The 15,140-nt window shown below is 46.4% G+C and overlaps 1 pseudogene; it reads right to left on the reverse strand.

The window, feature by feature from the left end:
* Positions 1-5,047: 5,047 nt before the first annotated feature.
* LOC147118841 (uncharacterized) lies at positions 5,048-14,458 on the reverse strand (annotated as a pseudogene).
* Positions 14,459-15,140: the final 682 nt, after the last annotated feature.

Raw genomic sequence — 15,140 nt, forward strand, 5'->3', positions numbered from 1 at the left:
ATAGAATAAGGACATAAGACATAAGACGTAGGAGCAGGAGTAGGTCATTTGGCCCCTCGAGAGAGTGGACAGGAAGGACCTATTCCCTTAGCAGAGGGGTCAACAACAAGGGGGCATAGATTTAAAGTAATTGGTAGGAGGTTTAGAGGGGATTTGAGGGGAAATTTCTTCACCCAGAGGGTGGTGGGGGTCTGGAACTCACTGCCTGTAAGTGTGGTAGAGGCAGAACCCTCACCACATTTCAAAAGTGCTTGGATGTACACTTGAAGTGCCGTAACCTACAGGGCTACGGACCAAGAGCTGGAAAGTGGGATTAGGCTGGAGAGCTCTTTGTCGGCCGGTGCAGACACGATGGGCTGAAATGACGACCTTCTGTGCTGTAAATTTCTCTGATTCTGCTGATATTAATAACCTTATAACTGGGCTGGAGTTTAATATTCTGGATATATAGCCGATTGTGTTCTCGGGGCTGCAGTGTCCCTTTAAGAACCGCTGTCTGTGATCTTTCCCCTTAATTCAGGGACTCTCATCAGAAATTATTTTACAATAAAATTATGAACTTTTACTTCAATCCTAAATTGATCTTTGGTACAAAATCTACAATTCAGTGTCTGAAATGTTCCACTGATTAACATCTCCAATTAGAAAGTGCTGATTAATCCTCGCTGACAATTCTTACTGACTTGCACATTACACACAGTGGCACCTCCATTATCCACCAGAAAGAAGGGGAATGGGAATTGGTGGAGAATCGAGAGTCCCCAAATGTTGCCCCTCCCGTCTGGTACAGCAATCCCCTCGGCACGGGAATGGAGACAAGTCCAGTTATAGTGACGGGATGAGTTAAAGGTACTTACTCAGACGGGCGGAAGGTGGGAAGTGGTGTTCCACGGGGATCGGTGCTGGGACCACTGTTGTTCACCATTTACATGAATAATTTGGACTCGGGAATCAGAAGTACAATTTCAAAATTTGCAGATGACACTAAATTGGGGGATGTAGTTAATACTGAGGAAGACTGTGATAACATCCTTGTAGAATTATTCAGTTGTGTTCAGTAAATAGCAGCATCTTTTAATTTGCCTTGACTGATCACATCACTATATAGTTACGTGGAAAACACAAATCATTAACAGCTCCCAATTTCAGAATTGTCAGATTCAAACTCAACTTCTTCCAAGTACAATCTAACATTTCAAAAATTGTAATGGATGTAGGCGAGATATTAGGACTGTTGTCTAACACAATCCAAACACAGTGACACACAGACAGGTGGGCAGGTGTAGCTTCACAGCGAATCCTTTCAAGCCTCACTAAAAAGTGGCAGACTGGCAATCCATTATTCACTAATGGAGTTGTGATCTTTGTAAATTAAGAAAGGAAATGCGTGGAAATGTGTCAAAGAGTTGATTAACAAAGTGGGGCATCATCTCCCTTTGATTTCTATTTCTGACACCAGGCAACAGAAAAAGGTCATTACAACACGACCTAAACAGACTCTTCAGGTGTGAGACATCAGACTTCAGAACAACACGTCTGCCAGCTCTGGCCACAAACCTCAGTACAGTCAACCATTCAGCAGCTGCAGCCCTGATTAAATAACTAGTAGTTTAACATGTCTAGTAGAGCTTTTGTGTCAAAATAGAAGAAATGTATTTGTGACACACACACAATTAATAATTACATCACAATGTGATTGTGAGGATCGATTATCGCCTCTTGATACCTTCCGTGCCCACCGGTCGAGGAAGGTATCAAGTGAACCGGTGGACACCGCCTGCTCCCTCTCCAGGGCCACCCGGGCAGGGACAAGACCACGGGAGAGAGGCAGGCAGCCAGAGTGACCCCCCATGGGCCCTGCCCATCCTGGACCTACAAATTGCTGTTTTCGCCAGGCCCAAGAGCAGGTCCAGGAGAAGATCCTCCGACTGACCCACCCCCCTCCGCTCCGGGCGGGCAAAGATTAGGAGCGTGGGGCTAAAGTGTAACCAAGAGTTGAGGAGCAGCCCCTTCAGGTAACTATACAGGGGCTGCAACCTCTCACACTGAATATATACACGGCCCGTGGACTCCTCTCGGCCGCAAACATCACGTCTGGACTTGGAGTCCGGAAAGGAGCTTAAAAACTGTTTAACGACAGCTCCCTGCAACAGTCTCCACCCCAGATCCCCAATGGTGCAGGGAAGGACCCCTGCATAGCGAGCCCTCCACTGGGGAACCTCGCCTCCGCCGGACAGCAAGATGACCCGCCAGTCTGATTGAGATTGGGCAATAAACAAATGAATCAATAAATTATACAGAAACCCGAGGGCCCGGGTCCTCAGCCCTGGTGTGAAGTACGCTGGCCACCAATTTTCCGTTACTAACTCGCACCTCAGGCCCCGCCCAGTGTGGTTTAATTACTAAATGTTTTCTAACTCGGGTTCAGGCCTGTCATTGTGAGGGAAACAAGGCCTCATTTATTGGTGTGCCCCACCCGAGCGGCTGTTAATGGCTTTAATAAACTGGCAGCAAGGTTGTTTTTAAAGGTGGAAAGTGGTGAAAAACGCCACCAGCGATGCCTCAAAACTCATGGACAGAGAAATCCACTTCATCAGCGCCCCTGCCACAGGACTCAATATCCACCCCCTCCACCACTGGTGCACTGCGTCTGCAGTATGTACGGTCTACAAGATGACCACGGTCAGGCCGTGTGGAGTCAAGGGTCAGGCAGCAGAATGGATGGAAAGATCACAACAAACTTCCCTTAACTCCAACCCTCTGATTTCTGTTTTGTAGCCATCTTTCCATCCATTCTGCTGCCTGGCCCTTCACTCCACACGGCCTGACCTTGGTCATCTTCTAGATCTTACAAACTGTTGTGGATAGCAAGCTGGTTACAAAACAGAAAACAGAGAGTAGGGGTTAAGAGTGGCGTTCCACAGGGATCAGTGCTGGGATCACTGTTGTTCACCATTTACAGAAACGATTTGGACTCAGGAATTGGAAGTCCAATTTCAAACTTTGTCGATGACACCAAATTGGGAGGTAGAGTTAATACTGAAGAAGGCTGTGATAAAATCATGGGTTAAACTCCCTCTCTAACAGCACTGTGGGAGTACCTTCACCACACGGACTGCAGCAGTTCAAGAAGGCAGCTCACCACCACCTTCTCAAGGGCAACGAGGGATGGGCAATAAATGCTGGCCTTGCCAGCGACACTCACATCCGATGAACGAATATTAAAAAAAATGCAAGAAGACATTAATAAGCTTCCAGAATGGGAGGGTAATTAGAAAATGAATTTTAAGATAAGTGGTGCATTTTGGTAGTTAGAATAAGAAGGCCACATACTGCTTGGAAAATAAGAATCTAAATGGGGTAGAGGAGCAAAGGGATCTCGGGGTCCAGATACACAAATCACTAAAAGTAGCGACGCAGGTTAATGAGGCCATAACAGGAGCAAACGATGGACTGGGGATCATTTCTAGAGGGATAGAATTGAAAAGCAGCAAAGTTATTTTAAACTTGTATAGGACATTGGTTAGACCACACTTGGTGTACAGTGAACAGTTCTGGTCTCCTTATTATAAAAAGGATAGAGAGGCACTGGAGAAGGTGGGAAAAGGCTTTGCAAGGATGATCCTAGAACTGAGATGGTATACTTATCAGGAAAGGCTGAACAGGCTGGGGCTCTTTTCTCTAGAATAAAGAGAAGGCCGATGGGTGACCTGATCAAGGTCTTTAAGATGATGAAAAGGTTATAGAGGGTGGACCTGGAGAAAATGTTTCCACTTGTGGGGAGTCCAAAACTACTGGTCATAAATATAACACAGTCTCTAATAAATCCAATGGGGAATTCAGGAGAAACTTCTTTACCCAAAGAGAGGTCAGAATGTGGAACGTGCTACCACAAGGAGTAGTTGAGGTGAATAGCACAGATACATTCATGGGGAAGGTAGATAAGCACATGAGGGAGAAAGGAATAGAAGGATATGCTAATAGGGTTAGATGAAGAGTGGTGGGAGGAGGCTCGTGTGGAGCAGAAACACCGGCATTGACCAGTTGGGCCGAATGGCCTGTTCCTGTGTTGTAGACTCTGTAATTCTATGTAACTCTGTGTAACTATGTCTTCTGACTCCTGACGTAGCTGGAAAAGCTTTTACTATTATTACCACAATTGTACACCATCTTCCAAAAGATCTCTTAGCCTCTCTAATGGTTGCTTTTGACTCCCTCAATTGTGGGTGATATTTGTCCCTATTCTTCTGTAAACTGAACTCACCGTGATCTGAACTGAGTTCAATGTAAGACAGTTCGGGGAGTCAGGGATCATTCACCCCTAGACCTACGCTGGCCGGTAAAACCCCAGACGGTTCCTCAGTAAGGATTCCTCTGGTTCCTCACCATATATTTGTCAGGATACTGAAGCCCAGCTTTCTTACCATCTACTCCCGGAGGCCCCACTCCCTGAGCCTACAACCTTCAGCAGGGTCAGTGCTGGAGTTCCACAGCGGGAGTGATCCCAGAGTAACTGTCGGGTTCGCACCCCTTGGATGTTCCGGGTCGTGTATTTTTAGTTATCCTGGTGTCTAACACACACACATCAATAAAACAGGGAATTCCTGGAAACACGCTGCAGGTCCTTCTTTATCTGGAGATCAAATGTCTGTTGTATAATTGTACCAGCAGTTAACAGGCTCCTGTGAGCTCTTCCCTCTGCTATTTTAATGCAGACTTTAAACAATTTATTTTAAACGGGTTTATTTTAAATGGGTTAACGCCTGCCTTAAAATGGTAGACTCAGGACTGTCCCACAGATGCGTTAAATCTTCATAGAATAATTACCACAGTCATTTTTAGACTGGAAACTTAAACCTGCTGTTTCACTTTCAGTTAGGAACAGATCGCAGTTTTACATCAATCTCTGATTTGAAAGCACGTTTCCAGCATTCACCGTTGTTCTTCCTGACTCTAAACACAGTTGTAAAGGAGTCTTCTGTTCCATGCCTAGGAACTCTGAACCATGGAAGGGAGCAGCTGGGACACATTTCTTACACGCCTCAAGATTAACCCACACGGCAACTTTGCTGTCAGTGAAGAGAGACGAGAAAGACCAAAGTGCTGTTTGCCCCTCTCAGTGTGGCCCTGAGGGACTGTGTCCAGCTGAAGTTCTGTTCCATCCATACCATCCTTCCCCCAGATTGTCCTTTCTGAGCTCCAGCCAGGTGATGCTAAACACTGGGTGGGAAAGAAAAAAATCTACAACAATGTGTTTAAAACAAAGCTGATTTATTTGACATCTATCCAGAATATTAATAACCCCTATAACTGGGCTGGAGTTTAACATCAGCAGAAACAAACTGTCATAATCAACATGGTTCAGTCCTGGATGTGATTAACAGCAGCAATAACAGCAGAATCCAACCCCTGCAGTCACTTGTGAACTCGCTGGTGTCTCAGAAGGTTGGATGACTGAGTGACTCCCTTCCCACACACAGAGCAGGTGAACGGTCTCTCAGCAGTGTGAATTCGCTGGTGTGTCAGCAGGTGAGATGAACGAGTGAATCCCATCCCACACATGGAGCAGGAGAACAGCCTCTCCCCAGAGTGAACTTGCTGATGTTTCAACAGGTCAGATGACTGAATGAATCCCTTCCCACACACGGAGCAGGTGAACGGCCTCTCCCCAGTGTGAACATGCTGGTGTTTCAGTAGGTGGGATAAGCAAGTGAATCCCTTCCCACACACAGAGCAGGTGAACGCCCTCTCCCCAGTGTGAACTCGCTGGTGTCTCAGCAGATCCTTATTTCTATTAAATCTCTTCTCACAGTCAGAACATTTAAAAGGTCTATCCCCAGTGTGAACTCGCTGGTGTATCAGCAGGTGGGATGTACGACTGAATCCCTTCCCACACACGGAGCAGGTGAAGAGCCTCTCCCCAGAGTGAACTTGCTGGTGTTTCAACAGGTCGGATGACTGAATGAATCCCTTCCCACACACGGAGCAGGTGAACGACCTCTCCCCAGAGTGAACTCGCTGGTGTCTCAGTAGATCCTTTTTTCTTTTAAATCTCTTCTCACAGTCAGAACATTTAAAAGGTCTCTTATCAAAGTGAACAAGTTGGTGTGTCAGTAGGTGGGATGAGCGAGTGAATTGCTTCCCACAGACGGAGCAGGTGAACGGCCTCTCCCCAGTGTGAGTGCGCTGGTGTACAGTGAGGTCAGATGATAGCCTGAACCCAGTCCCGCAGTGAGAGCACTTGAATGGTCTCTCGTCAGTGTGAACACGTTGATGGCACATCAGTTTCCTGGAACTTTTATAGCACTTCCCACAGTCCTGGCATTTAAAAGGTCTCTCATCAGTGTGAACTTGCCAGTGTTGCAGCAGATTGGATGAATTAGTGAATCCCTTCCCACACAGGGAGCAGGTAAACGGCCTCTCCCCAGTGTGAACTCGCTGGTGTGTCAGCAGGTGGGATGACCATGTGAATCCTTTCCCGCAAACGGAGCAGGTGAACGGCCTCTCCCTGGTGTGTATGTGCTTGTGTCTCAACAGGCCAGATGATTGGCTGAAGCCTTGTCCACACACACAACACGTGTACGGTTTCTCCCCGCTGTGAACGGTGCTTTTTGCTTCCATGATCAAAGGGTAATGATATTCAGATCCTGATGAATCGAGTGACTGTGTCAGATCTTGAAGTGATGTTTGGTTTGAGTTACCCATCTGCAAATCCTAGTCTTCTAATACCCTGTAAAATGAGTTTAAAACAGGAAAAACGGAGCGTGAGAGAGAACCCACAAAAACACAAAGGCAGGTTGTGAAATTGAGCTCAATGAATCTGGTCATTTGTGGGGCCGGCAGTAGAAAAACGTCAGCATGAAAGGTGCCAAATAAAAGCAGAGACAGTCAATGCTTTCAAGGGGAGACTGGATAGGCACTTGGGGGAAATAAACTTACAGGGCTATGGGGATAGAGCGGGGGAATGGGACTGATTGGATTGCTCTACAGAGAGCCGGCATGGCCTCGATGGGCCGAAAGGCCTCCTGTGCCGTTATGACTCCAAGAGATTGTCACAAAAACCCAACTGGTTCACTAAATGTCCTTCAGTAGCCTCTATGGGAGGAGAGAGAGGTGGGCGGGGGTGAAGGTTAGGGCTTTTATACATCTGCAACCCGACCAGAACTTTGACAGAACCTCCCAAACCCGCGACCTCTACCACCTTGAAGGACAAGGTGTATAGGAACAGCATCACCTCCAAGTTCCCCTCCAAGTCACACAGCATCCTTGGACATATATCGTCATTCCTTCATCGTTGCTGGGTGAAAATCCTGGAATTCCTTACCTGGCAGCACTGTGGGAGCACCTTCACCACACGGACTGCAGCGGTTCATTAAGGACATCCAGCTTCACCTTCTCACCGGGCAACTGGGGATTGACAACGTCTTATGACGCCCACACCCCACGAATGAATTCAAAAAATCTGTAGATGTAAAATAGATTAAAAGCCTCTACAGAAATACTTGTTCCTAAAACAATACTCTTTTACATTGTAGGGACAGTGTCTGTTTAACAACCTAATCTCCCCCAGAATCCACCTCCCTTGACAGTCCCACATTGGAAATTGTTGGGTCCTCCTGGGCTCAGAAGTACTGGGGGTTAAACCCAGCAGCTTCTCCTCCATCTCCACTCCAGCTCAAACTGAAGCAACAAAAAGACCTACACAGGCGACCAGGGACCGACTTCCGCATCCAGCGCCTGCCCTGATACAAGCTGGCTCTAGATTGGCGGCTCTGCTGTGCCGATCCAGTTGTGGCTTCTCCTGTCCGGTCACTCCCGCGCATGCTCAGCTCACACTGCCATGTGATTGATGGGAGCTCCGGACCAATAGGAAGAGGGGGCGGGGCGGGAGGACCGAACGGGCGGCGGGTCCTCCAACCAATCAGCATGTGGGAAGGGCGGGGTTTGACTTTTAACACTGAACAATAGAAGGTGAGCTGAGCATGCGCAGGCGGCGGTGACCAGGAGAGACAATCATTGACTCATTGATTTTATTCTCACTCTGCACACAGTGGGTGTGGAACTGAACCCAACCAGAGCAGAGGGAGGGGGAAAACTGGGAGTGGAGGAAAGAAATGTTGGAGATGATGCGATGGGTTTGGATTTCAGCACAGGGAGGAGAGAGAGTGTGTGGGATGGGGATTTACAGCTTTGGGGGAACAAGAGAGGAAAGAATGTTTGATAGAAACTAGAATTGTCTGTTCTGAATTTCTATCCTGCACTTACAGTGATGACTTTTGTAAACTCCTTTTACAGGGTGTTAGAAGGGGAGGATTTGCAGACGGGAAACTCAAACCAAACATCACGTCAAGATCTGACAGAGTCACTGGATTCATCAGGACCTGAATATCATCAGCCTTTGAATGTGGAAGGAGAAATGTTTGTCTGTTCTGTCTTTGGGAAAAGATTTCAAACATCAGTGTGACTGGAAAAGTACCGAGACACACACCCGAGTGAAAGTGTTCCAGTGCACTGACTGTGGAAAGAGCTTTAACCAGTTACACAGCCTGAAAAAACATCGCACCAGTCACAGCGGGGAGAAACCGTACACGTGTTCTGTGTGTGGACGAGGCTTCAACTGATCGTCCAACCTGGAGAGACACAAGGACACCCGCACCATGGAGAAACCATGAAAATGTTGGGACTGTGGGAAGGGATTCAATGACCCTTCTGAGCTGGAAACTCATCGACGCAGTCACACTGGAGAGAGGCCGTTCACCTGCCCCGTGTGTGGGAAGGGATTCACTCAGTCATCCAGCCTCCATGCACACCAGCGAGTTCACACTGAAGAGAGACCGTCCACCTGCATTGAATGTGGGAAGGGATTTAATGCTTCATCAAACCTCCTGACACACAGCGAGCTCACACTGAGGAGCGATCTTTTAAATGTTCTGACTGTGAGAAGAGCTTTAAAAGCACAAAGGATCTATTGACACACCAGCAAGTTCACACTGGGGAGAGGCAGTTCACCTGCTCCGTGTGTGGGAAGGGATTCACTCAGTCATCCCACCTTTGGACACATCAACTTGTTCACTTTGATAACAGACCTTTTAAGTGTTCTAACTGTGAGAAGAGCTTTAAAAGTAAAAGGGATTACTGACACACCGACGCACTCACACTGGGGAGAGGCCATTCACCTGCTCCTTGTGTGGGAAGGGATTCACTTGTTCATCTCACCTTCTGACACACCAGCAAGTTCACACTGATAAGAGACCTTTTAAATGTTCTAACTGTGAGAAGAGCTTTAAAAGTAAAAAGGATTTACTGACACACCAACGCACTCACACCGGGGAGAGGCCGTTCACCTGCTCTGTGTGTGGGAAAGGATTCACCCGTTCATCCCACCTGCTGAGACACTGGGGAGTTCACACTGGGGAGAGACGTTCATCTGCTCTGTGTGGGGTAAGGGATTCACTCAGTCATCCCACCTCACTGATCACCAACTTGTTCACACTGGTGACAGACCTTTTAAATGGTCTGACTGTGAGAAGAGATTTAAAAGCAGAAAGGATCTGCTCACACACCAGCGAGTTCACACTGGGGAGAGGCCATTCACCTGCTCTGAGTGTGGGAAGAGATTCACTCAGTCAAACAACCTGCCGAGACACCAGCGAGTTCACAAATGACTGCAGGGGTTGGACTCTGCTGTTATAGTTGTTGCTGATGTTAATAACCCCTATAACTGGACTGGAGTTTAATATGCTGGATATATGTCAAAAAAAATCTGCTTTGATTTAAACACATTGTTGTAGATTATTGTCTTTCCCACCTGAGTGTTTAGCATCACCTGGCTGGAGCTCAGAAAGGACAATCTGAGGGAGGATCGTACATCGGGAACAGAACTTCAGCCTGGACACAGTCCTTCAGGGCCACACTGAGAGGGGCAAACGGTACTTTGGTCTTTCTCGTCGCTCTTCACTTACAGCAAAGTCCCCGTGCGGGTAATCTCGAGGCCTGTAAGAAATGTGTCCCAGCCGCTCCCTTCCATGGTTCAGAGCTCCTATACATGGAACAGAAGGCTCCTTTACAACTGTGTTTAGAGTCAGGAAGAACAATGGTGAATGCTGGAAACGTGCTGTCAAATCAGAGATTGGTGTCAAACTGCGATCTGCTCCTGACTGAACGTGAAACAGATTTAAGTTTCCAGTCTAAAAATGACTGGTAATCATTGGACATGTTTGTGTGACAGTCCTGAGTCTACCATTTTAAGGCAGGTATTAACTCATTTGAAATAAACCCATTTAAAATAAATTGGTTAAAGTCTGCATTAAAATAACAGATGGAGTTCACAGGAGCCTGTTAACTGCTGGTACAATCATACAACAGATATTTGATCTCCAAATAAAGAAGGACTTGCAGCGTGTTTCCAGGAATTCCCTGTTTTATTGATGTGTGTGTGTTAGACACCAGGATAACTAAAAATACACGACCCGGAACATCCACGGGGGTGCGATCCCGACAGTTAGTCTGGGATCACTCCCGCTGTGGAACTCCAGCACTGACCCTGCTGAAGGTTGTAGGCTCAGGGAGTGGGGCCTCCAGGAGTGGACGGTAAGGAAGCTGGGTTTTGTTATCCTGACAAATATATGGCGAGGAACCAGAGGACTCCTTACTAAGGAACCGTCTGGGGTTTTACCGGCCAGCGTAGGTCTCGGGGTGAATGATGCCTGACTCCCCGAACTGTCTTACATTGAACGCAGTTTGTAACAAGATGAATTCAGTTTACAGGAGAATAGGGACAAATATCACCCAGAATTTGAGGGAGTCAAAAGCAGCCATTAGAGAAGCTCAGAGATCTTTGGGAATGAAGATGCTGCACAATTGTTGTAATAATAGCAAAAGCTATTCGAGCTACATCAGGAGTCAGAAGACATAGTTACACAGAGTTACATAGAATTACAGAGTCTACAACACAGGAACAGGCCATTCGGCCCAACTGGTCAATGCCGGTGTTTCTGCTCCACACGAGTCTCCTCCCACCACTCTTCATCTAACCCTATTAGCATATCCTTCTATTCCTTTCTCCCTCATGTGCTTATCTACCATCCCCATGAATGTATCTGTGTTATTCGCCTCAACTACTCCTTGTGGTAGCACGTTCCACATTCTTATCTCTCTTTGGGTAAAGAAGTTTCTCCTGAATTCCCCATTGGATTTATTAGAGACTGTGTTATATTTATGACCTGTAGTTTTGGACTCCCCCACAAGTGGAAACATTTTCTCCAGGTCCACCCTCTATAACCTTTTCATCATCTTAAAGACCTCGATCAGGTCACCCATCGGCCTTCTCTTTATTCTAGAGAAAAGAGCCCCAGCCTGTTCAGCCTTTCCTGATAAGTATATCCTCTCAGTTCTAGGATCATCCTTGCAAAGCCTTTTCCCACCTTCTCCAGTGTCTCTATATCCTTTTTATAATATGGTGACCAGAACTGTGCACTGTACTCCAAGTGTGGTCTAACCAAGGTTCAGTACAAGTTTAAAATAACTTCTCTGCTTTTCAATTCTATCCCTCTAGAAATGAGCCCCAGTCCATTGTTTGCTCCTGTTATGGCCTCATTAACCTGCGTCGCTACTTTTAGTGATTTGTGAATATGTTCCCCGAGATCCCTTTGCTCCTCTACCCCATTTAGATTCTTATTTTCAAAATAGTATGTGGCCTCCTTATTCTTCCTACCAAAACACACAACTTCACACGGATCTATATTGAAATTCATTTGCCAATTACACTCCCATTCTGCAAGTTTGTTAATGTCTTCTTGAATTTTGTCGCAGTCTTCCTCAGTATTAACTCTACCTCACAATTTGTTGTCATCGACAAAGTTTGAAATTGTACTTCTGATTCCCGAGTCCAAATCGTTTATGTAAATGGTGAACAACAGTGATCCCAACACCGATCCCTGTGGAACACCACTTCCTACCTTTTGCCAGTCTTGAGTAGCTACTCCTAACCCCTACTCTCTGTTTCCTGTTTTGTGACCAGCTTGCTATCCATAAACAGTTTGTAAGATCGACAAGATGACCCAGGTCAGGCCATGTGGAGTGAAGGGCCAGGCAGCAGAATGGATGGAAAGCTGGCCACAAAACAGAAATCAGAGGGTTGGAGTTAAGTGAAGTTTGTAGCGACCTTTGTGTGTCACAAATAGATTTTGTTCTATTTTGAATAGAAATACAAAAGCTCTACTGGGCATGTTAAACTACTAGTTATTTAATCAGGGCTGCAGCTGCTGAAAGGTTGACTGTACTGAGGTTTGTGGCCAGCGCTGGCAGACGTGTTGTTCTGAAGTCTGATGTCTCAGACCTGAAGAGTCTGTTTATGTCGTGTTGTAATGACCTTTTTCTGTTGCCTGGTGTCAGAAATAGAAATCAAAGGGAGATGATGCCCCACTCTGTTAATCAACTCTTTGACACATTCCCATGCATTTCCTTTCTTAATTTACAAAGATCACAACTCCATTAGTGAACAATGGATTGCCAGTCTGCCACTTTTTAGTGAGGCTTGAAAGGATTCGCTGTGAAACTACACCTGCCAATCTGTCTGTGTGTCACTGTGTTTGGATTGTGTTAGACAACAGTCCTAATATCTCGCCTACATCCATTACAATTTTTGAAATGTTAGATTATACTTGAAAGAAGTTGAGTTTCAATCTGACAATTCTGAAATTGGGAGCTGTTAATGATTTCTGTTTTTCACATAACTATATAGTGATGTGATCAGTCAAGGCAAATTAAAAGATGCTGCTATTTACTGAACACAACTGAATAATTCTACAAGGATGTTATCGCAGTCTTCCTCAGTATTAACTACATCCCCCAATTTAGTGTCATCTGCAAATTTTGAAATTGTACTTCTGATTCCCAAGTCCAAATCATTCATGTAAATGATGAACAACAGTGGTCCCAGCACCGATCCCCGTGGAACACCACTTCCCACCTTCCGCCCGTCTGAGTAAATACCTTTAACTCATCCCGTTACTCTAACTGGACTTGTCTCCATTCCCGTGCCGAGGGGATTGTTGTACCAGACGGGAGGGGCAACATTTGGGGACTCTCGATTCTCCACCAATTCCCATTCCCCTTCTTTCTGGTGGATAATGGAGGTGCCACTGTGTGTAATGTGCAAGTCAGTAAGAATTGTCAGCGAGGATTAATCAGCAGTTTCTAATTGGAGATGTTAATCAGTGAAACCTTTCAGACACTGAATTGTAGATTTTGTACCAAATATCAATTTAGGATTGAAGTAAAAGTTCATAATTTTATTTTAAAATAATTCAGGGACTCTCATCAGAAATTAAGGGGAAAGATCAGACAGCGGTTCTTAAACGAACACTGCAGCCCCGACAAGTCAATCAGCTATATATCCAGAATATTAAACTCCAGCCCAGTTATAGGGGTTATTAACATCAGCAGAAACAAACCCCAACTGTCAGAATGAACAAGGTTCAGTCCTGGATGTGATTAACAGCAGCAATAACAGCAAAATTCAACCTCTGCAGTCACTTGTGAACTCGCTGGTGTCTCAGCAGGTTGGATGACTGATTGAATCCCTTCCCACACACGGAGCAGGTGAACGCCTTCTCCCCAGTGTGAACTCACTGGTGTGCCAGCAGGTTGGATGACTGAGTAAATCCCTTCCCACACACGGAGCTGGTGAATGGCATCTCCCCCGTGTGAACTCGCTGGTGTGTCAGCAGGTTGGTTGACTGATTGAATCCCTTCCCACACATGGAGCAGGTGAATGGCCTCTCCCCAGTGTGAATGCGCTGGTGTTTCAGCAGGTTGGATGACTGAGTGAATCCCTTCCCACACACAGGGCAGGTGAATGGCATCTCCCCAGTGTGAACTCGCTGGTGTCTCAGCAGGTGCGATGACCGAATGAATCTTTTCCCACACACGGAGCAGGTGAACGGCCCCTCCCCAGTGTGAATGCGCTGGTGTATCAGCAGGTTGGATGAATGAGTGAATCCCTTCCCACACACAGGGCAGGTGAATGGCCTCTCCCCAGTGTGAATGCGCTGGTGTCTCAGAAGGTCGGAGGAATTAGTGAATCCCTTCTCACACACAGAGCAGGTGAATGGCCTCTCTGCAGTGTGAATGTGCTGGTGTATCAGCAGAGTGGATGAATTAGTGAATCCCTTCTCACACACAGAGCAGGTGAACGGTCTCTCCCAGTGTGAATTCGCTGGTGTGCAATGAGGTGAGATGAGTGCCTGAACCTCTTCCCACAGTGAGAGCAACTGAACGGTCTCTCCTCTGTGTGAACTCGCTGGTGTGTCAGAAGGTGGGATGACTGACTGAATCCCTTCCCACACTCGGAGCAGGTGAACGGCCTCTCCCCGGTGTGACTGCGTCGATGAGTTTCCAGCCAGGATGGGGAGCTGAATCCCTTCCCACAGTCCCCATATTTCCACGGTTTCTCCATGGTGCGGGTGTCCTTGTGTCTCTCCAGGTTGGACGATCAGTTGAAGCCTCATCCGCACACACAACACGTGTATGGTTTCTCCCCGCTGTGAATGGTGTGATGTTTTTTCAGGCTGTGTAACTGGTTAAAGCTCTTTCCACAGTCAGTGCACTGGAACACTCTCACTCGGGTCTGTGTGTCTCGGTGCTTTTCCAGTTACACTGATCTTTGAAATCTTTTCCCACAGACAGAACAGGCAAACATTTCTCCTTCCACATTCAAAGACCGATGATATTCCCTGTAAAAGCAGTTTACAAAAGTCATCACTGTAAGTTCAGGATTAAAATGCAGAACAGATAATTCTGGTTTCTATGGAACATTCTATCCTCTCTTATTACTGTAAGATTCGCAATTTTCAGCAAAAATCACGCAAGAAAACTGGATAAAATAAGACTGTTTGTTGACCAAAGTAAGCTTGCACAGAAAAACCTTTGATAAAAGGGCATACAAAATGGCCGCCAGGCCCCGTGATCAGTTTATGAACCATTTTATTTCTGTTACTGCAAGCCAGACAGGCTTGTGGATTGAAGACAGTGAGCCCACGAAAGCCAGTCTCTGGGAACCGAAACTCAGAGCAACAGCATACATATTCAATGGATTATAAGTACAGGATGGGGCCCATCAAGATATGGGCGGACAATGT

The sequence above is a fragment of the Somniosus microcephalus genome, chromosome 4 (assembly GCF_052327205.1).
Source record: "Somniosus microcephalus isolate GS21.2 chromosome 4, FLI_Smic_1.0, whole genome shotgun sequence".
Taxonomy (NCBI): Eukaryota; Metazoa; Chordata; class Chondrichthyes; order Squaliformes; family Somniosidae; genus Somniosus; species Somniosus microcephalus.